Source organism: Pseudophryne corroboree, chromosome 2 (assembly GCF_028390025.1).
Source record: "Pseudophryne corroboree isolate aPseCor3 chromosome 2, aPseCor3.hap2, whole genome shotgun sequence".
Lineage (NCBI taxonomy): Eukaryota > Metazoa > Chordata > Amphibia > Anura > Myobatrachidae > Pseudophryne > Pseudophryne corroboree.
The window spans coordinates 727,741,023-727,764,801 of NC_086445.1; the positions used below are offsets into that span (position 1 = coordinate 727,741,023).

Sequence of the window (23,779 nt, forward strand, 5' to 3'; positions counted from 1 at the left end):
ACCCATCAAATTTAGCTGGCGTTGGAAGATGAAGACGTGGAGCAGAAATGGGTAAGGTGGGTGGGGTCACAACTGGTGTCACTGTGGTGGACGCACCGGACGTCCCTGATCCACGGAGAGTCGTTTGGATCCCATCCAGCCGAGTAGAGAGATCCTGGAGACAGCGGATAATGTGGCCTTGTGCAGCCTCCTGATGTTCGAGTCTGGCTGCCAGTTCTTGCATCGGCCTGGCTGCTTGATCCTGGTCTCTGGCTGGATTCATATGGTCAGTGCTTACTGTCACAACTGAGGGCCTGAGTTGACGGGAGGAAGCCTCAGTTGTAGGGGCTGAGGTGAAACTAAACTTGGGAGGTTTAATCAGACCCCTAGACATGTAAGTACGGTGTAGGAAGATTGCCCGAAGGCGTGACCATGACAACCAGGATTTAAAAGTCAATAAAAGTTTATTAACAGAACTCCATGTATTCACAGCAGTGGTAAATGAATAAAGATATGCAGTAGTTAAAATGAAACAGTTCCTGGATCACTATAACTTGGCAAGAGCCACAGGGTACTGGAAGGATAAGGTACAGTTCTTAATGTCCCAGAGATGGAATGTCCTTACCAGACCCGTCCGTAGTAGTGAGAGTAGCCAAGGAACACACCGGCAGATGTATCACTGGATGCTGTAGTTGAGGTGACTGCTGTGGATGCTGGATGGAACCAGCCAGGTGTTGAAAACATGGAGTGGATGCTGGATGGAACCAGCCAGGTAGTAGAATGAAGCTAGGGAGCGAAGATATGGGAAATGATGATATACAGGTACCATTGGTTTGCGGGTACCGATGGTATGTAGGTATCCGCTGGAGAAGCACCGGCACTTTAAGGTAGTTGATCACTGCTGGAAGCTGACCGCTGGAAGCAGATGGATCTGTAGCTGGAACCTGGAGTAGTCATAGAAGACTGCAGAGTCAGGCTGCACCGCAAGGTGGTAAGCTGGTGCGGGTCTCTTAGTGGTAACTGGAGACAGGAGCTGGAAACCTGGTGCCACGATCCGGATACTGAGACACCATTTCCCTTCTGGTTGTACACCCTCCGCGGCCTCCGCTGCCTTCCACGTGTCTCAGCATGCACTTGTTGTTTGGCGTCTCCTGTCCTCTGCGGCCGGAGCCGCCATTACTACTATGTTTCTACATTGTGTTCCAAACCAGGTTTTCCATCTTACTTCCAGCATGGGCGCAGCCATGTTGGATGCAATCACATGTTCCAGCTCCTCCAATCTACTGGCTCTGAAATCTGCATAATTGCCCAGCCAATGCCTGCATAGCTGCAGGTATAAGTATCCTGTGTCTGGGCCAGATAGATGTCAGTGCTTCATTTGTCTCCAGTGGTTCCTGTGTGCAGTCTTCTACAAATTCTCCAGTGAACTCTCCTGCGTTCAAGCCTGACTCCTCTGTGTTACACTCTGTGGTGTAACACGACACCTCTGTGATTAACCCTCTACAACATCACCTTACTCACCTGTGTCTGTATTCCGGCTTTCCAGCAGCCACTCTTCAACAACTACAGTTTTCCAGCGCACTCCAGCTTCTATTTCAATTTTCCAGCGAACCCTAGCTTCATTTACAGTTTACAGAACTTTTCTCTACTTTCCAGGTTACTGGTATTAACCAGTTGCACACCTAAATTTCCACTTGTGACTTTCTATTGTTTTTGCACGTTTTATGACTTTCATTTAATAAAATCACTGAAAGATATTTCCAGTTGTCGTGGTCACGCCTTCGGGCATCCTTGCTACTGTCTTTACGCATGTCCAGGAGTCCCATCGCTCCTCCAACATTCAGGTACCCGTCAACCCCTACAACTGAGGCTCCCAGTCACGGTCTCCAGCCCTCAGTTGTGACACCTGGAACAAAACAACCACAGGAGAGAGAGACTGGAAACAGGGTTTGACAACCAAAGCACTGACCATTTCCTAGTGCATGCTCAGTCCCTTTATACCCTTAGGTATACCGGGATTGGATGACCAATTAGGCAGACTCCAGCGGAGCTATGGATTGGAGGTCAGGATCATGTGACTGAAACTAAGATGGCTGCGCCCATACCGGCCAGTGGAGGGAAACCTTGTTTGTAACACCACATGGAGATTGATCTGTAATGGCGGCGGTGAACACAGAGAACGCTGACTTGCGTCTCAACCTTCAGCTCGGACGGCCGCGGCCGCAGTAGGTGAGGAGTGCCACATACCTTGTAATACGATGAGAATATGGAGATGATGCCCGAGGCCCCACAGGCAGGTGACACTATGCCAGTCGCCCGGGCATTAGAAAGGCAATATCCACGGATCAGCAGAGATGAGACATGACGTATGGATGCTAGCCATATAGCAGGGAACCGGGCCTAGGATGCTGGGACAACCTTAGGAGACACCTGAAAGGTAAATAATGGCGTCCAGATACCCGGATCGTGACATATATGAACTACTAGTTATTACGCTGCCTTCAAGAGAATACAGATACTCAATCTCTGCAGCTTACACTAGGAACTATTTAGGACTACAAAATTATTGTTATCCTAATTGACATTTTCACTGTCACCCTATGAGTATGAGAATGGTGCTACAGAGCTGAGGCGCCCTTGTATAGTTGCCCTCTCCTGCAGCAGGGAGATTGGGGCAGGTCCTAAAGGAGTAAGTTATAATATCAGAGCCGGCCCGCCCGTTACGCGGGGTACGCGGCTGAGTTAGGCGCCACAGTGAGGAGGGCACCGACAGCCTGGAGTGGATCACACCTCCAGCCTACCCGAGAGGTTAGCCCTGAAAAAACGTAACTGTGAAACACGTGTCGGCGAGTCACACTGTGCTGCTGTGTATAATAACAATGTGCTAAATGTATTGTGTTGTTAGGAATAGAGCGAGATCTATACTAAAGCTGAGCTGGCTATCGTGAAGCCTCATGACACTGATGGAGCTCACAAGCTTTCCTGCACTGAGAGGATTATTTAACCACATATGACTCAGCAAGCTGCATGTACTAGCAACATTGTAGCAAGATTAAGACACACTGCTTAATGTAGCAGCATAAACATCTTTACAGCACTGCCTGTTACTTTACAAGTATAGAACAATTATCTAGCAGTGTTTATGTGCTACTCAGGTTAAATGCTGTTCATTTGATATATAGGTTTCCATCACACAGCTGATAATTACCAAACAGCTAGTTAGGATATACTGCTATTAACAGCTGATGGAGTGTTCCAGTGTACGGCATTAGTGCAATACTCAAACAGCTCACTAAACCCTGTGCCTTACAGCTATGATCTATATTCCACTATAATAGTAGTGAATATTGTGGAAAACTGTCAGTTTATATGCATTCTTGGACATTACAGTGTCTCTCATTAACAATATCACTAATGAACATTGTGATTACTGGAGGCATTGTTCAAAAGGACCAAAACCAGGAAAGCTCCGGGTCCTGACGGAGTGTCACCATCTGCCCTAAGAGCATGTGCGGGTCAGCTCGCCCCCATATTCACCAAGATCTTCAATAAATCGCTGGAGCTACAGAAAGTCCCTTCCTGCCTCAAAAGGTCTACTATAGTCCCGGTCCCCAAGAAACCCACTATCACGAACCTGAACGACTACAGGCCGATAGCACTGACGTCTGTGGTCATGAAAACGTTCGAGCGTCTGGTTTTGAATCACCTGAAAACTGTGACTGGCCCCCAACTGGACCCCCTGCAGTTCGCCTATCGCTCGAATCGGTGTGTCGAGGATGCAGTCAACCTGGGCCTGCACTACATTCTACAGCACCTAGACATTCCCGGTACCTACGCGAGGGTCCTGTTTCTCGATTTCAGCTCGGCCTTCAATACAATCGTCCCCAGCATCCTCCACCCCAAATTACTTCGCCTAGGGGTCCCAGAAGCTACCTGTTCCTGGATAATAGACTTCCTGACAGATAGGACACAGGTGGTGAAAGCGGGGGAATTCACCTCTCAAGCGCGGTCCATCAGTACAGGGGCCCCTCAGGGCTGTGTCCTCTCACCCCTGCTCTTCTCCCTGTACACAAATGACTGTACCTCAGAGGCGCAATCAGTAAGGATCATCAAATTCGCCGATGACACCACCGTCATCGGCCTCATCAAGGATGGGGACGAATCGGCCTATAGACAGGAAGTAGACCGGCTGGCCCAGTGGTGCATCCACAACAACCTTGACCTCAACCCCCTCAAAACTGTCGAGATGATAGTGGACTTCAGGAAGAAGTGCACCTCCGCTAACGATTGCTGACAGTGTGGTATCGCTAGTGGACTCCTTCAAGTTTCTAGGGACCACAATCTCCAGGGACCTTAAATGGGGTCCAACACTGATGCCACTGTTGGGAAAGCGCAGCAGAGGTTGTTCTTCCTCAGGCAACTAAGGAAGTTCAACATCCCACAGAAGCTCCTGCTCCTCTTCTACTCCGCGATTGTGGAGTCGGTACTGTGCTCCTCGATACTCGTATGGTACAGCTCCGCCAGCGCGAGGGACATATGCAGGCTCCAAAAGGTGATCAGAACAGCAGAGAAGATCATCGGGGCCGACCTTCCCTCAGTCCAGGACCTGTACTTGTCCAGAGCTAAAAAGCGGGCAATGAAGATAGTAAAAGACCAGCTACACCCCGGCCACAGCATGTTTAACTTGCTTCCTTCAGGCAGGCGTTACAGGGCTGTCCCCGCCAGATCCACCAGAAGCCTCAAAAGTTTCTTTCCCCAAGCTGTCCGCCTGCTGAACTCCTGAACATTGACTGACTAGACGTACATGTAACTCACTTGTGTCCCTACGGTATACCTATCTGTGTAACTTTACTTGCACCCCCCCACACACACACACCTGCTTACCTGTTACCTACTTGGCTGTTGTATAGCAAACCGAAGACAAATTCCTAGTATACGTAAGTATACCTGGCCAATAAAGCTGATTCTGATTCTGATTCTGATTAATGTGATATTGACTTTATTAATTACCTGCTGTAAATTGACTGAGAACAGCTAATTATATTGAGATCACTAGTGAGGAGAAGCACTGATCTATAGCTGTATAAGCATATAAGTGAATATTAATTATCATTCACTTAAAGTGACACTGACTTCAGTTATTATCTGCTGTAAATTGATTAAGAACAGCCAATTACATTGAGATCACTAGTGAGGAGAAACACGGACTCATAGCTGTACAAGCATATGAATGCATATAAGTGAGGGGTCATAGCGCCAAAACAGATTATTCACTTAAAGTGATACTGACTTCAGATATTACCTGCTGTAAATTGATTGAGAACAGCTAATTACATTGAGATCATTAGTGAGGATAAACACTGACTCATAGCTGTACAAGCATATGATTGCACATAAGTGAGGGGTCACAGCGCCCAAACTGAAGGGGAGCTTTCTATTGGAATATTGCACTTTACAGTACCCTCAGTAAGCCTATCTAGTACAACTGATCAGTGACTTCAAAGCGCCATTGGGCATTCAGCCTAACAACACATATAATTTGATTCAAGGGTCATAGTACCTATAATATATTATATATGTGTAGCACTACACAGTTAGCACAGTGTGTGTTTTTATTCACACATATCACACTTTGTTTTGTCAATTTATATGTTTTTGGTTTTAATATTTCACAGCTACAGGTCTTTTTAACAAATATACTCTAATAAAAGTTATAATTTATGTATCAATTTAATGTTTAAGTGCGCCACTTCAAGTCCAATCCTTCTCTGTTTCTTTTTGTGCATACCCGAGAGCCCATACTGCATACACACCGCCAGCTCTGGCAGTGGCGGCTTCTGTCAGAGATCAGCGTGCGGAGCTCCAGTTGGTGACAGGGAGTGTGTGAAGACGAGTGACAGGCAGGCCCCCATGTGACCGGGCATAGTTGAAGGTAACATAGACACAACCTAACTTGTAAGTGACAGCAGGAGGAGGCAGGCAGAGTGCACGCCTGTCATGATCTGAGCTCGGAAAGTGCACGGGAGCCCCCATTGCCGCTGCAGTCTGTGCCCCAGCTCGGACATCTCACTTGTGGAGCTGGGAAGGTGAGAGCCTGCAGATGCACGGGCACCGTGCTGACCTCCGTGACAGAGCCGGATTAAGGGTGGGGGGGCCCTGGGCCCCCTTTTTTAAAAGGTCCCCCCGCTACCCACCGCAGCGTTGCTGCGCTCCTGGCTCCCGGCTGCACTGCTGAACGCCGGCGCCACAAGCAGTGTACCTGAGCTCTGGCTGTCCCGGCTCCTGGCTTCCCACTGCCAAACGTCGGCGCCGCGCACAGGACAGCTGAGCAATGGATGTCCCGGCTCCCGGCTGCCTGTCCTGGCTCCACACTGCCAAACGCCGGCGCTGCATACAGGGTGACTGTCCTGGCTCCTAGCTACCTGTCCTGGCTCCCCCTTGCCAAACGCCGGCGCTGTACGCAGGATAGCTGAGCGACTGCTATCCAATAAAAGTAAGGCTGGCTGCATTTAAAGTTTAGGTATGTGTGTATACGTATAATATATATATATATATATATATATATATATATTATTATAGTGTGTGTGCAAATGCATGTGTGTGTGTATGTGTACATATATATGTATATATATATATATATATATATATATATATATATATCTCGAAACAAATTAAGTGGCACTCACTGTATATCCAATATCATCTGCTGGGGTGCCAAAATTCCAGGGAGAAAGCTTGCATCCACAAGGTCCCGTTATATATTCAATTTAATATCAAGAAGGCACTCACCAGACTTGTAATGAATATGCCATGATTTAGCTGCTGATGTGAGATTTGATAAACAAATTTTTTGCATATTCATTACAAGTCTGGTGAGTGCCTTCTTGATATTAAATTGAATATATATATATATATATATGCATTTATATATGTATGCGTGTGTGTGTGTGTGTGTGTGTGTGTGTGTGTGTGTGTGTGTGTGTGTGTGTGTGTGTGTGTATAAATATATATATATATATATATATATATACATACATACACACACACCGTGGATTCAGACCGGCACTGGCTCATTTTATAAGTAGTTAAATGCTCCGGTGCCCTCCATGGATTAGATCCGATGTAGTACTCCGAGTCTTGTAATAATAAATAAAGTTTTCAATCTATTAGCTCAACATTTCGGGCCTGCTGGGAGACGACATGGACGGGGCGCTAACAGCGGATGCGATCAGGTAATTATGACATGCCCTGGTGTGGGTATATATTTGTTTATCCTTGTCACATTGTTATCTCCTGTTGAGCTAATAAAGTGAAAACTTAATTCATTATTACAAGACTCGGAGTGCCGCCATCCTTTGCACTGTATATATATATATATATATATATATTAGTGATGAGCGGGTTCGGTTCCTCGGAAACCGAACCCACCCGAACTTCACCCATTTTACACGGGTCCGAGGCATACTCGGATTCTCCCGTATGGCTCGGTTAACCCGAGCGCGCCCGAACGTCATCATCCCGCTGTCGGATTCTCGCGAGATTCGGATTCTATATAAGCAGCCGCGCGTCGCCGCCATTTTCACTCGTGCATTGGAAATGTTAGGGAGAGGACGTGGCTGGCGTCCTCTCCATTTATTGTTGAACTTGATTGTGCTTTATTGCTTAATTGTGGGGAGGACTGGGGAGCAGCTGTATAATATAGGAGGAGTACAGTGCAGAGTTTTGCTGATCAGTGACCACCAGTTTTATCCGTTCTCTGCCTGAAAAAAACGCTCCATATCTGTGCTCAGTGTGCTGCATATATCTGTGCTCACACTGCTTAATTGTGGGGACTGGGGAGCAGCTGTATTATATAGCAGGAGTACAGTGCAGAGTTTTGCTGACAGTGACCACCAGTGTACGTTGTCTGCCTGAAAAACACTCCATATCTGTGCTCAGTGTGCTGCTTTATTGTGGGGACTGGGGACCACCAGTATAATATTATATAGGAGGAGTACAGTGCTGACCAGTGACCACCAGTATACGTTGTCTGCCTGAAAAACACTCCATATCTGTGCTGCATTGTAGACAGTATATAGTAGGAGTACAGTGCATAATTTTGCTGACCACCAGTATATAATATATAGGAGTACGGTACAGAAGGGCACTGCTGTACCTACCTCTGTGTCGTCAAGTATACTATCCATCCATACCTGTGGTGCATTTCAGTTTTGCACAGTTTGCTGACCACCAGTATATAATATATAGCATTACGGTACAGTAGGCCACTGCTGTACCTACCTCTGTGTCGTCAAGTATACTATCCATCCATACCTGTGTGTTATGCACACCAGTGCCTGCAGGAAAGTACTGGTGTTTGAACTGTTATGCAAAACAGATGGACTCACAGACAAACTGGGGGATATGACATAATGTACACAGAAGGTGATAGGGTAACAAAATACACACAAAGTGAACAGAGAAGCCCAGAGGCTAAGGTACTGGGTATCTCCCTTGTATTAGAACTGCTCAGATGGAAAAGCAAGATGTTGTGTTTTAATACGTAGAGAACCCGAAATGCTGTTGCTAAGGGCAACAGCAAAACCCTAAAGGGTTACCAACGGGTGTGGCAGTAAACTCCTTGGTCAGAGATGGAATGATAGACACAAGGAGAATCTCCACAATCCTAATTCTCACTTGCAGTGCACAGGTTTTAGCTTACTGCCACTAAACTGACCCCTGACACCTAGCACAGTGAGACAGGATTAGACAGGCAAGTCTTAGAATACAGCCGCAAACTTGCTAAGTTCACAGAGTAGTAACAGAACCCCAGCAAGCTAAACGACTGACTCCAGTCTTACTGCTAGGTCTGGATTGGCAGAGTGTAATACCAAATCCCCAGGCCTATTTGCAGTAAGCAACAAACAAATACAAAGCTACACAGTACTGGCTAACTTTCATGAACTGACTAACCAACAAAGATTCAGCAGCATCTGCTTACCCTGAAAAGAGGCCTTATAAAGCAGGTGCTGTCCACGCCCCACTCAGACCTCACAGACTGTGAGCACAAAAACCAGCACCGGATCCCCTGCCGTGCACAGAGCCTATAACCACTGCACAGCAAAAGACCCGAACCGGAGTATCAGCTGCGCTCAGGTTACTCCACTAGCACTTGTCTCCCGGTTGCCATGACGACGTGGCAGCACAGGGCAGGAGACCCTAACACTGTGGTGCATTTCATTTTTGCACAGTTTGCTGACCACCAGTATATAATATATAGCAGTACGGTACAGTAGGCCACTGCTGTACCTACCTCTGTGTCGTCAAGTATACTATCCATCCATACCTGTGGTGCATTTCAGTTTTGCACAGTTTGCTGACCACCAGTATATAATATATATAGCAGTACGGTACAGTAGGCCACTGCTGTACCTACCTCTGTGTCGTCAAGTATACTATCCATCCATACCTGTGGTGCATTTCAGTTTTGCACAGTTTGCTGACCACCAGTATATAATCTATAGCATTACGGTACAGTAGGCCACTGCTGTACCTACCTCTGTGTCGTCAAGTATACTATCCATCCATACCTGTGGTGCATTTCATTTTTGCACAGTTTGCTGACCACCAGTATATAATATATAGCAGTATGGTACAGTAGGCCACTGCTGTACCTACCTCTGTGTCGTCAAGTATACTATCCATCCATACCTGTGGTACATTTCAGTTTTGCACAGTTTGCTGACCACCAGTATATAATATATAGCAGTACGGTACAGTAGGCCACTGCTGTACCTACCTCTGTGTCGTCAAGTATACTATCCATCCATACCTGTGGTGCATTTCATTTTTGCACAGTTTGCTGACCACCAGTATATAATATATAGCAGTACGGTACAGTAGGCCACTGCTGTACCTACCTCTGTGTCGTCAAGTATACTATCCATCCATACCTGTAGTGCATTTCAGTTTTGCACAGTTTGCTGACCACCAGTATATAATATATAGCAGTACGGTACAGTAGGCCACTGCTGTACCTACCTCTGTGTCGTCAAGTATACTATCCATCCATACCTGTAGTGCATTTCAGTTTTGCACAGTTTGCTGACCACCAGTATATAATATATAGCATTACGGTGCAGTAGGCCACTGCTGTACCTACCTCTGTGTCGTCAAGTATACTATCCATCCATACCTGTAGTGCATTTCAGGTTTGCACAGTTTGCTGACCACCAGTATATAATATATAGCATTACGGTGCAGTAGGCCACTGCTGTACCTACCTCTGTGTCGTCAAGTATACTATCCATCCATACCTGTGGTGCATTTCAGTTTTGCACAGTTTGCTGACCACCAGTATATAATATATAGCAGTACGGTACAGTAGGCCACTGCTGTACCTACCTCTGTGTCGTCAAGTATACTATCCATCCATACCTGTGGTGCATTTCATTTTTGCACAGTTTGCTGACCACCAGTATATAATATATAGCATTACGGTACAGTAGGCCACTGCTGTACCTACCTCTGTGTCGTCAAGTATACTATCCATCCATACCTGTGGTGCATTTCAATTTTGCACAGTTTGCTGACCACCAGTATATAATATATAGCAGTACGGTACAGAAAGGCCACTGCTGTACCTACCTCTGTGTCGTCAAGTTTACTATCCATCCATACCTGTGGTGCATTTCAGTTGTGCGCAGTATATATAGTAGTAGGCCATTGCTATTGATACTGGCATATAATTTCACACATTAAAAAATGGAGAACAAAAATGTGGAGGTTAAAATAGGGAAAGATCAAGATCCACTTCTACCTCGTGCTGAAGCTGCTGCCACTAGTCATGGCCGAGACGATGAAATGCCATCAACGTCGTCTGCCTAGGCCGATGCCCAATGTCATAGTAGAGAGCATGTAAAATCCAAAAAACAAAAGTTCAGTAAAATGACCCAAAAATCAAAATTGAAAGCGTCTGAGGAGAAGCGTAAACTTGCCAATATGCCATTTACGACACAGAGTGGCAAGGAACGGCTGAGGCCCTGGCCTATGTTCATGGCTAGTGGTTCAGATTCACATGAGGATGGAAGCACTCATCCTCTCGCTAGAAAAATGAAAAGACTTAAGCTGGCAAAAGCACAGCAAAGAACTGTGCGTTCTTCTAAATCACAAATCCCCAAGGAGAGTCCAATTGTGTCGGTTGCGATGCCTGACCTTCCCAACACTGGACGGGAAGAGCTTGCGCCTTCCACCATTTGCATGCCCCATGCAAGTGCTGGAAGGAGCACCCGCAGTACAGTTCCTGATAGTCAAATTGAAGATGTCACTGTTGAAGTACACCAGGATGAGGATATGGGTGTTGCTGGCGCTGGGGAGGAAATTGACAAGGAGGATTCTGATGGTGAGGTGGTTTGTTTAAGTCAGGCACCCGGGGAGACACTTGTTGTCCGTGGGACGAATATGGCCATTGACATGCCTGGTCAAAATGCAAAAAAAATCAGCTCTTCGGTGTGGAATTATTTCAACACAAATGCGGACAACAGGGGCAATATTTACTAATATTCGTGTTTGAGTCGGTTTGTGTAGTGTTTAAACTCGTTTTGTATCGGGTGCATTTTCATGCAACTTTTTGAATCCATGGGGGTAATTCCAAGCTGATCGCAGCAGGATTTTTGATAGCAATTGGGAAAAACCATGTGCACTGCAGGGGAGGCAGATATAACATGTGCAGAGAGAGTTAGATTTGGGTGGGGTGTGTTCAATCTGCTATCTAATTTGCAGTGTAAAAATAAAGCAGCCAGTATTTAACCTGCATAGAAACAAAATAACCCACCCAAATCTAACTCTCTCTGCAAATGTTACATCTGCCTCCCCTGCAGTGCACATGGTTTTGCCCAATTGCTAAAAAAAAATCCTGCTGCGATCAACTTGGAATTACCCCCCATATACGCAAAGTTACAAAGCAGTCGACTTTATTGTTTTCGTGTTTTCCGATGTCGATGCCAGTCAGGTTTTTTTGGCACATTTACGGCCGTCATTGTCGTTTGCGTACGTGTTTTTGATGTATTTGCTGGTTTTTTCCTAAGTTAAACGCGGCAGGTTTTTTTTTCCCCCGCCGCCGCATTTTCACTTTCAGTTTCTATTTTCATCCCTGTTCGTGATTGGTTGTGTTTCAGATGGTAGGAGTGTCTGTACGCAACCATATAAATACGCCCCAAACCGTCCGCACCTCGTGGGTTTAGTTAGTGGTGAGGAGGAGGGAGGTTGTGCTGTGGAGGTAGGTGAATTTGTGGTTTGAAGAGGAGTGGTGGTAGCGATTTCTGAGTGTGGTATTGTGTTTGAAAGTCGTCTTGTCATTCTTGTTGTCTTGTATTTTGTGGTTTTGTCTCATTTTTAGTCCAAGTTATTTTTCTTTATCGTCCCTTGTCAGTGTGTGTGTGTGTGTGTGTGTGTGTGTGTGTGTGTGTGTGTGTGTGTGTGTGTGAGTTGTGTAGTGGTAGTGGAGGAGTGTGTTGTTTGGTTTTTTTTTCCTGTGTTTACTGTTTACTAGAGATGAGCGGGTTCGGTTTCTCTGAATCCGAACCCGCACGAACTTCATGTTTTTTTTCACGGGTCCGAGCGACTCGGATCTTCCCGCCTTGCTCGGTTAACCCGAGCGCGCCCGAACGTCATCATGACGCTGTCGGATTCTCGCAAAACTCGGATTCTATATAAGGAGCCGCGCGTCGCCGCCATTTTCACACGTGCATTGAGATTGATAGGGAGAGGACGTGGCTGGCGTCCTCTCCATTTAGATTAGGAGAGAGAGAGAGAGATTGACCTGAGGCTGATACTGTAGAAGAGAGTGCCGAGTTTAGTGACTGACCACAGTGACCACCAGCAGTGCAGTTGTTTTATTTAATATATCCGTTCTCTGCCTGAAAAAAACGGTACACACAGTGACTCAGTCACATACCATATCTGTGTGCACTGCTCAGCCCAGTGTGCTGCATGCCTGCATCATCTATGTATATATTATATATCTGACTGTGCTCAGCTCACACAGCTTATAATTGTGGGGGAGACTGGGGAGCACTGCAGTGCCAGTTATAGGTTATAGCAGGAGCCAGGAGTACAAGACAGTCACATACCATATCTGTGTGCACTGCTCAGCCCAGTGTGCTGCATCATCTATGTATATATTATATATCTGACTGTGCTCAGCTCACACAGCTTATAATTGTGGGGGAGACTGGGGAGCACTGCAGTGCCAGTTATAGGTTATAGCAGGAGCCAGGAGTACATATTATATTAAAATTAAACAGTGCACACTTTTGCTGCAGGAGTGCCACTGCCAGTGTGACTGACCAGTGACCTGACCACACTGACCACCAGTATAGTTAGTAGTATACTATATTGTGATTGCCTGAAAAAGTTAAACACTCGTCGTGTGACTTCACTTGTGTGGTGTTTTTTTTTTTATTCTATAAAAAACTCATTCTGCTGACAGACAGTGTCCAGCAGGTCCGTCATTATATAATATATATACCTGTCCGGCTGCAGTAGTGATATATATATATTTTTTATATCATTATTTATCATCCAGTCGCAGCAGACACAGTACGGTAGTTCACGGCTGTAGCTACCTCCGGCAGTCCATCCATAATTGTATACCACCTACCCGTGGTTTTTTTTTCCTTTCTTCTTTATACATACATACTACTACATCTCTTTATCAACCAGTCTATATTAGCAGCAGACACAGTACAGTACGGTAGTTCACGGCTGTGGCTACCTCTGTGTCGGCACTCGGCAGTCCGTCCATAATTGTATACCACCTAACCGTGGTTTTTTTTTCTTTCTTCTTTATACATACATACTACGACATCTCTTTATCAACCAGTCTATATTAGCAGCAGACACAGTACAGTACGGTAGTTCACGGCTGTGGCTACCTCTGTGTCGGCACTCGGCAGTCCGTCCATAATTGTATACCACCTAACCGTGGTTTTTTTTTCTTTCTTCTTCATACATACATACTACGACATCTCTTTATCAACCAGTCTATATTAGCAGCAGACACAGTACAGTACGGTAGTTCACGGCTGTGGCTACCTCTGTGTCGGCACTCGGCAGTCCGTCCATAATTGTATACCACCTAACCGTGGTTTTTTTTTCTTTCTTCTTTATACATACATACTACGACATCTCTTTATCAACCAGTCTATATTAGCAGCAGACACAGTACAGTACGGTAGTTCACGGCTGTGGCTACCTCTGTGTCGGCACTCGGCAGTCCGTCCATAATTGTATACCACCTACCCGTGGTTTTTTTTTCTTTCTTCTTTATACATACATACTACTACATCTCTTTATCAACCAGTCTATATTAGCAGCAGACACAGTACAGTACGGTAGTTCACGGCTGTGGCTACCTCTGTGTCGGCCTCTGTGTCGGCACTCGGCAGTCCGTCCATAATTGTATACCACCTAACCATGGTTTTTTTTTCTTTCTTCTTTATACATACATACTACGACATCTCTTTATCAACCAGTCTATATTAGCAGCAGACACAGTACAGTACGGTAGTTCACGGCTGTGGCTACCTCTGTGTCGGCACTCGGCAGTCCGTCCATAATTGTATACCACCTACCCGTGGTTTTTTTTTCTTTCTTCTTCATACATACATACTACGACATCTCTTTATCAACCAGTCTATATTAGCAGCAGACACAGTACAGTACGGTAGTTCACGGCTGTGGCTACCTCTGTGTCGGCACTCGGCAGTCCGTCCATAATTGTATACTAGTATCCATCCATCTCCATTGTTTACCTGAGGTGCCTTTTAGTTGTGCCTATTAAAATATGGAGAACAAAAATGTTGAGGTTCCAAAATTAGGGAAAGATCAAGATCCACTTCCACCTCGTGCTGAAGCTGCTGCCACTAGTCATGGCCGAGACGATGAAATGCCAGCAACGTCGTCTGCCAAGGCCGATGCCCAGTGTCATAGTACAGAGCATGTCAAATCCAAAACACCAAATATCAGTAAAAAAAGGACTCCAAAACCTAAAATAAAATTGTCGGAGGAGAAGCGTAAACTTGCCAATATGCCATTTACCACACGGAGTGGCAAGGAACGGCTGAGGCCCTGGCCTATGTTCATGGCTAGTGGTTCAGCTTCACATGAGGATGGAAGCACTCAGCCTCTCGCTAGAAAAATGAAAAGACTCAAGCTGGCAAAAGCACAGCAAAGAACTGTGCATTCTTCGAAATCCCAAATCCACAAGGAGAGTCCAATTGTGTCGGTTGCGATGCCTGACCTTCCCAACACTGGACGTGAAGAGCATGCGCCTTCCACCATTTGCACGCCCCCTGCAAGTGCTGGAAGGAGCACCCGCAGTCCAGTTCCTGATAGTCAGATTGAAGATGTCAGTGTTGAAGTACACCAGGATGAGGAGGATATGGGTGTTGCTGGCGCTGGGGAGGAAATTGACCAGGAGGATTCTGATGGTGAGGTGGTTTGTTTAAGTCAGGCACCCGGGGAGACACTTGTTGTCGGTGGGAGGAATATGGCCGTTGACATGCCAGGTGAAAATACCAAAAAAATCAGCTCTTCGGTGTGGAGGTATTTCAACAGAAATGCGGACAACAGGTGTCAAGCCGTGTGTTCCCTTTGTCGAGCTGTAATAAGTAGGGGTAAGGACATTAACCACCTCGGAACATCCTCCCTTATACGTCACCTGCAGCGCATTCATAATAAGACAGTGACAAGTTCAAAAACTTTGGGTGACAGCGGAAGCAGTCCACTGACCAGTAAATCCCTTCCTCTTGTAACCAAGCTCACGCAAACCACCCCACCAACTCCCTCAGTGTCAATTTCCTCCTTCCCCAGGAATGCCAATAGTCCTGCAGGCCATGTCACTGGCAATTCTGACGAGTCCTCTCCTGCCTGGGATTCCTCCGATGCATCCTTGCGTGTAACGCCTACTGCTGCTGGCGCTGCTGTTGTTGCTGCTGGGAGTCGATGGTCATCCCAGAGGGGAAGTCGTAAGCCCACTTGTACTACTTCCAGTAAGCAATTGACTGTTCAACAGTCCTTTGCGAGGAAGATGAAATATCACAGCAGTCATCCTGCTGCAAAGCGGATAACTGAGGCCTTGACAACTATGTTGGTGTTAGACGTGCGTCCGGTATCCGCCGTTAGTTCACAGGGAACTAGACAATTTATTGAGGCAGTGTGCCCCCGTTACCAAATACCATCTAGGTTCCACTTCTCTAGGCAGGCGATACCGAGAATGTACACGGACGTCAGAAAAAGACTCACCAGTGTCCTAAAAAATGCAGTTGTACCCAATGTCCACTTAACCACGGACATGTGGACAAGTGGAGCAGGGCAGGGTCAGGACTATATGACTGTGACAGCCCACTGGGTAGATGTATGGACTCCCGCCGCAAGAACAGCAGCGGCGGCACCAGTAGCAGCATCTCGCAAACGCCAACTCTTTCCTAGGCAGGCTACGCTTTGTATCACCGGTTTCCAGAATACGCACACAGCTGAAAACCTCTTACGGCAACTGAGGAAGATCATCGCGGAATGGCTTACCCCAATTGGACTCTCCTGTGGATTTGTGGCATCGGACAACGCCAGCAATATTGTGTGTGCATTAAATATGGGCAAATTCCAGCACGTCCCATGTTTTGCACATACCTTGAATTTGGTGGTGCAGAATTTTTTAAAAAACGACAGGGGCGTGCATGAGATGCTGTCGGTGGCCAGAAAAATTGCGGGACACTTTCGGCGTACAGGCACCACGTACAGAAGACTGGAGCATCACCAAAAACTACTGAACCTGCCCTGCCATCATCAGAAGCAAGAAGTGGTAACGAGGTGGAATTCAACCCTCTATATGCTTCAGAGGTTGGAGGAGCAGCAAAAGGCCATTCAAGCCTATACAATTGAGCACGATATAGGAGGTGGAATGCACCTGTCTCAAGCGCAGTGGAGAATGATTTCAACGTTGTGCAAGGTTCTGATGCCCTTTGAACTTGCCACACGTGAAGTCAGTTCAGACACTGCCAGCCTGAGTCAGGTCATTCCCCTCATCAGGCTTTTGCAGAAGAAGCTGGAGACATTGAAGGAGGAGCTAACACGGAGCGATTCCGCTAGGCATGTGGGACTTGTGGATGGAGCCCTTAATTCGCTTAACAAGGATTCACGGGTGGTCAATCTGTTGAAATCAGAGCACTACATTTTGGCCACCGTGCTCGATCCTAGATTTAAAGCCTACCTTGGATCTCTCTTTCCGGCAGACACAAGTCTGCTGGGGTTGAAAGACCTGCTGGTGAGAAAATTGTCAAGTCAAGCGGAACGCGACCTGTTAACATCTCCTCCTTCACATTCTCCCGCAACTGGGGGTGCGAGGAAAAGGCTCAGAATTCCGAGCCCACCCGCTGGCGGTGATGCAGGGCAGTCTGGAGCGACTGCTGATGCTGACATCTGGTCCGGACTGAAGGACCTGACAACGATTACGGACATGTCGTCTACTGTCACTGCATATGATTCTCTCACCATTGAAAGAATGGTGGAGGATTATATGAGTGACCGCATCCAAGTAGGCACGTCACACAGTCCATACTTATACTGGCAGGAAAAAGAGGCAATTTGGAGGCCATTGCACAAACTGGCTTTATTCTACCTAAGTTGCCCTCCCACAAGTGTGTACTCCGAAAGAGTGTTTAGTGCCGCCGCTCACCTTGTCAGCAATCGGCGTACGAGGTTACATCCAGAAAATGTGGAGAAGATGATGTTCATTAAAATGAATTATAATCAATTCCTCCGCAGAGACATTGACCAGCAGCAATTGCCTCCACAAAGTACACAGGGAGCTGAGATGGTGGATTCCAGTGGGGACGAATTGATAATCTGTGAGGAGGGGGATGTACACGGTGATATATCGGAGGGTGATGATGAGGTGGACATCTTGCCTCTGTAGAGCCAGTTTGTGCAAGGAGAGATTAATTGCTTCTTTTTTGGGGGGGGTCCAAACCAACCCGTCATATCAGTCACAGTCGTGTGGCAGACCCTGTCACTGAAATGATGGGTTGGTTAAAGTGTGCATGTCCTGTTTTGTTTATACAACATAAGGGTGGGTGGGAGGGCCCAAGGACAATTCCATCTTGCACCTCTTTTTTCTTTTATTTTTCTTTGCGTCATGTGCTGTTTGGGGAGGGTTTTTTGGAAGGGACATCCTGCGTGACACTGCAGTGCCACTCCTAAATGGGCCCGGTGTTTGTGTCGGCCACTAGGGTCGCTAATCTTACTCACACAGTCAGCTACCTCATTGCGCCTCTTTTTTTCTTTGCGTCATGTGCTGATTGGGGAGGGTTTTTTGGAAGGGACATCCTGCGTGACACTGCAGTGCCACTCCTAAATGGGCCCGGTGTTTGTGTCGGCCACTAGGGTCGCTAATCTTACTCACACAGTCAGCTACCTCATTGCGCCTCTTTTTTTCTTTGCGTCATGTGCTGATTGGGGAGGGTTTTTTGGAAGGGACATCCTGCGTGACACTGCAGTGCCACTCCTAAATGGGCCCGGTGTTTGTGTCGGCCACTAGGGTCGCTAATCTTACTCACACAGTCAGCTACCTCATTGCGCCTCTTTTTTTCTTTGCGTCATGTGCTGATTGGGGAGGGTTTTTTGGAAGGGACATCCTGCGTGACACTGCAGTGCCACTCCTAAATGGGCCCGGTGTTTGTGTCGGCCACTAGGGTCGCTAATCTTACTCACACAGTCAGCTACCTCATTGCGCCTCTTTTTTTCTTTGCGTCATGTGCTGATTGGGGAGGGTTTTTTGGAAGGGACATCCTGCGTGACACTGCAGTGCCACTCCTAAATGGGCCCGGTGTTTGTGTCGGCCACTAGGGTCGCTTATCTTACTCACACAGTCAGCTACCTCATTGCGCCTCTTTTTTTCTTTGCGTCATGTGCTGATTGGGGAGGGTTTTTTGGAAGGGACATCCTGCGTGACACTGCAGTGCCACTCCTAGATGGGCCAGGTGTTTGTGTCGGCCACTAGTGTCGCTTAGCTTAGTCATCCAGCGACCTTGGTGCAAATTTTAGGACTAAAAATAATATTGTGAGGTGTGAGGTATTCAGAATAGACTGAAAATGAGTGGAAATTATGGTTTTTGAGGTTAATAATAATATGGGATCAAAATGACCCCCAAATTCTATGATTTAAGCTGTTTTTTAGTGTTTTTTAAAAAAAACACCCGAATCCAAAACACACCCGAATCCGACAAAAAAAATTCGGTGAGGTTTTGCCAAAACGCGGTCGAACCCAAAACACGGCCGCGGAACCGAACCCAAAACCAAAACACAAAACCCGAAAAATTTCAGGCGCTCATCTCTACTGTTTACACACACAATTATGTGTGACTCAGAGGTGGAGGGTGTGAGTGAGGGGGAGGAGGTTGGTCAGGTGGAGGAGGTGAGTGTTAGTGAGGTTAGTGAGGTGGAGGAGGTGGGTGAGGTTGCTGCAGCAGCCTCAAGTGATAGTGACAGTCAGAGTGCTCCGCAGCCACGCACCACTACTAAGACTGGGCGGAATGTTAAGTTTAGTTTTGCTGAAAATGTGGCATTGGTGCGTGAGCTGATGAAGTATCAGAGGCAGTTATTTGGCCCTGAGTCCGCCAAGGTACCAACACGGAGGAAGACGGTGTTGTGGGCGAAAGTAGTTGCTGCTGTCAATAGTGAGGGGGTGGTCAAGTGGACGGAGGACACGTGCCGCAAACGATACTATGACATAAAGCGACGTGCAGTGCCAGATTAAGGTACTCATGGGCCTGGAGCTGAAATTTATGAAGGGCCTATTGTGTGCTGTTGCAGGGGCTGGGGCGCTGGTGTATCTATAATGGGTGCAAGGTGTGCAGTGCATATGGGACACTGGGTCCACGGGGACCCACACACTGCACCCATTTGATTATACTCACCGCTCCGTCGGTCCGACTCCAGCTGCAGAGCTTCAAATATCACTCAGAAAGTGGCAGCCGTGGCCATTTTCCCGTGATTCGTGCATGCACAATAAAGTTGTCCCCGGGAGCGCAGAGCGGTGTGTGACCAACATGGCGTGGGGAGGGTAGTGGGAGGCTACTGATACAGGTATGTCACCAGTTGTGTATTTAGTGTGTGTGTGTGTGTGTGTGTGTGTGTGTGTGTGTGTGTGTGTGTGTGTGTGTGTGTGTGTGTAGGCAAGTTTGAAAAATATAAAGATGTATCTATCAAGAAAGGTAGATATAGAGAAGACAGACAGAAGAGTGTCACTGTGGGGGGGGGGGGGGGGAATTCAAGTTTTTTGAGCGCCCAACAGAACTAATAAATTGTTTTGCTGATAGGGCATGACTGCATGATTTCTGCTCACAGCTTCTGCAAAAAATTGCCATTTCATCAGCATGCCGAATAGTTTATATGGGTTTAGCGATTTACGTAGCTAAACCCAGTGCTTTTGGGTGTGATAAGTAATGGGCGTCTGCGATACTCGCTTGCATTACAGGTGAATAGCTGTAGGGCACCCAAGGACCATTTGGATTTCCCCAACTATGTTCAAGGACACAGTGCGTCTCATCCAAAATACTGTTATACACATTTTGCACAACAATAGTAGGACCCCTTATACTATCTAGTACTGGTGCCCCTTTCACATTATACCACACAGTATGAGCCGAATTTCACATTATAGCACACAGAATGAGCCGAAATTCACATTATAGCTAACAGTATGAGCCAAAAATCACATTATACCACACAGTATGAGCCGAATTTCACATTAAAGCACACAGAATGAGCCGAAATTCACATTTTAGCTCACAGTATGAGCCAAAATTCACATTAGAGCACGCGGTAGGAGCCGAAATTCACATTAGAGCACGAAGTATGAGCCGAAATTCACATTAGAGCACGCAGTATGAGCCGAAATTCACATTAGAGCACGCAGTATGAGCCGAAATTCACATTAGAGCACACAGTAAGAGCCGAAATTCACATTAGAGCATGCAGTATGAGCCGAAATTCACATTAGAGCACGCAGTATGAGCCGAAATTCACATTAGAGCACACGGTAAGAGCCGAAATTCACATTATGACACATATCTACATACTCACAGCCACATACAGTAGATACACACACACATATATACATATACACACACAGGTATATATATATATATATATATATATATATATACACATACACACACACACACACACTGTATATACATTTACATACAAAGTCACATATATACACACACACACTGTCCCCACCCTGACGCTCCATGAGTTCCCCACTGCTCACCAGTTGCCGGGTAGCCGGGGTATCAGCATGCGGGAGCCGGGCAGCTGTACTGTGGAGCGTGAGCTGGCCACCCGGGTTGTCATCAGTCGAAAGCCGGAGATGGGCAGCGGAGCTGTCAGGGGGGCGAGATCCGGAGCCCTGGCGTAATCAGGCCGCATGCGGAGAGCCGAACCTTGTAGCCGCACTTTTGACAGGGCCCAGGGAAGGGAGCCGGACACTGTACTATTTCAAATCTGCCGCGGCATCTCCTGATTGGCCGCCGGTCCGCGGCAGATTTGAAATAGTAGCGCTGCGGTCAGCTTGCTGCTGCGGCTTGCCGTCACCTCAGAGGGATCAGTCAGTTTCCCAGGCTCCGGCTGATTTCAAGTACTTGTTTCCTGTCTGCTGTTACTGTTTCTTTCAGGACAGGTTACAGAAGGTAGTGGTCACTGGTCGGGATGGTCAGCCCATTTGCGCCGTCACTCGTTTCCCATCACTCCCTCCCTCCCTGTGCGGCTGCGCCTCCTGTAAGCGGATGGGGTGCAGGGAGGGGGGCTAGTGAAGCCTTTCCGCTGCGGCACCATATGTGTCAAGATTACGCCGGCTGCCATGTTTAGTTTGGCGGTGCTACTGGAGGGGGAATCACAACCTGGGTGTAGGGGGACCGCGGACGGTCAGTAGTAGGCTGCTGTAGCAGGAAAACATTTTTTCCTGTCTGCAGCAGCACAGCTGAAGCTATGGGCCTATTTTGATGGGGGGCCTAGAGCTGCAGCTCCATCCGCCCCATTGTTAATCCGGCCCTGGCGACGTGTCAAGTCCAAAATGGCCAAGGAGGCCAAGTCGGCTCGGAAAACCGGTGGTGGGCAGCCTTATATTGCAAGTTATCTGGAGTATGAGGAGCCCATGTGGAGTGTAATACCTCCAGAAGTTGTCTCTGCAACCCATGTCCGGGATTCAGATAGGCCCAGGAAGAATGGTGAGCATGTGTATTTGCATTTTTTTTTTATTTTTATTATTTGTTTTTTTTTGTAATGTGTGTCATGTGACGTTGCATATTACTCCCATCTTCAAGTGTGTGTCAGCAAATACATTGTTTTGGTTAATGTTTTATATAAAAGTCAATGTAACATCTTAGTTTATTAGTCATGTGTTTTTCAGACAGATTTTTTGCATGTGTAGTTTGGACTTGGTGTGTCTCTGAATTGTCCTGCAATAATGTTTTCCTTTTGGTTTTTTGTTTTTTAAAAATTGTGACTATGTTTTATATTTAAGTGATCCATGTGGTTGTTTTTAAAAAAAAAAGTGGTTGTGATGTTAGAGGCTGGAGTACTGGAAAGTGGTTTGGAAACCACTTACATGTGTAATGTCATCTTTAGATAATGTTAATTATTTAATTTACAAAAACATTTTTTTTTCTTTTTTGCTTGTATTTGTACCGTGACACCACACTGCAGTGTTTTTTTTTTAGAAATTGCTGCATTTTGTTTTTGCTCATATAGTGGTAATGTGTCTTTGGAGTGCCACATCACAGAGCAAATTAGATATTGCATCTCTAATATTTTTCCTTCCAATACAAAATGAAGTTGTGTTTTTTTTTTAATTTTTAAAAACCTTTCCTTGAACTTGTGGCCTATGTCAGTGTCCTGTACATGTTTTCATGTGTTGATGTTGCCATAGTGCATATGTGTTTTGGTCATTGTTTTTTTTTTTTTTTCTGGTCCTTATGTTTGTTTTAATTAAAAACCAAGCATTTCTAAAAGAATACATGTTTATAAGCATAATGGGTGGATGTATACACAATAGCATGATTTTTTAATATAATTCATTTTATACAGTGTCTGAAAAAAGCAGCACTCCTCGTCGGCCAGTAACTCCTATCACATCTGATGATGATGACGCTGTGGAAGCAGGTAAAGTGTCCATTCTAGTATAGGGTATGCTTGTAATGGAATGGCCATAACAAAATTGCACTTTCATTAAAAGGTCCATCAAAAGAAGTATGGAGCAGCAGAAGTGGCACTTCTGAAAGACATCACCACAAAAAACCTGTGGCCGAAAAGAAAGCAAGGTCATATGTCCCGGCCCAAACACAGCAGGCTCCCCCGCCACGAAGATTATCGTCCGTATGTTCTGTCCCCCTACTCCAAATTTTGGACACACCTCCAAGGCATCATCCACACTCCCCTCATCTTGATTGTGAGTATCAAACTGTAAAAAATTTGTAAAAATTCAGTACGTAATTAAAATATTTCATAACCGCATTAAGTCAAAACACATCAAAAAAGTAAATACTTACCGCAGTAAGTAAAAGCTGAAATGTAATCCAAGCTAAATGTCCTTGTCCACATCCAGTAAAGATATGTATGTCCACTTGAGCCATACAGTATGACATTGTGTGTAAGATGCTGCAACAAAAAAGCATGTTTGTTTTATTGAAAAAAGTAAGGTTGTTTTTCAACATTTTACATGTGTGTTTGAGGTAACATTGCAAAATACATATAAAAACATTAC

At 46.2% G+C, this 23,779-nt stretch overlaps 1 long non-coding RNA gene across 1 annotated transcript in view; it reads left to right on the top strand.

The window, feature by feature from the left end:
- LOC135051146 (uncharacterized) overlaps positions 1-23,458 on the top strand; it is a 72,171-nt gene extending 48,713 nt beyond the window's left edge. Inside the window, exons 2-3 of the long non-coding RNA XR_010242067.1 lie at positions 23,104-23,178; positions 23,252-23,458. This is a non-coding gene — a long non-coding RNA (uncharacterized LOC135051146). The remainder of the gene's footprint in view (positions 1-23,103; positions 23,179-23,251) is intronic.
- Positions 23,459-23,779: the final 321 nt, after the last annotated feature.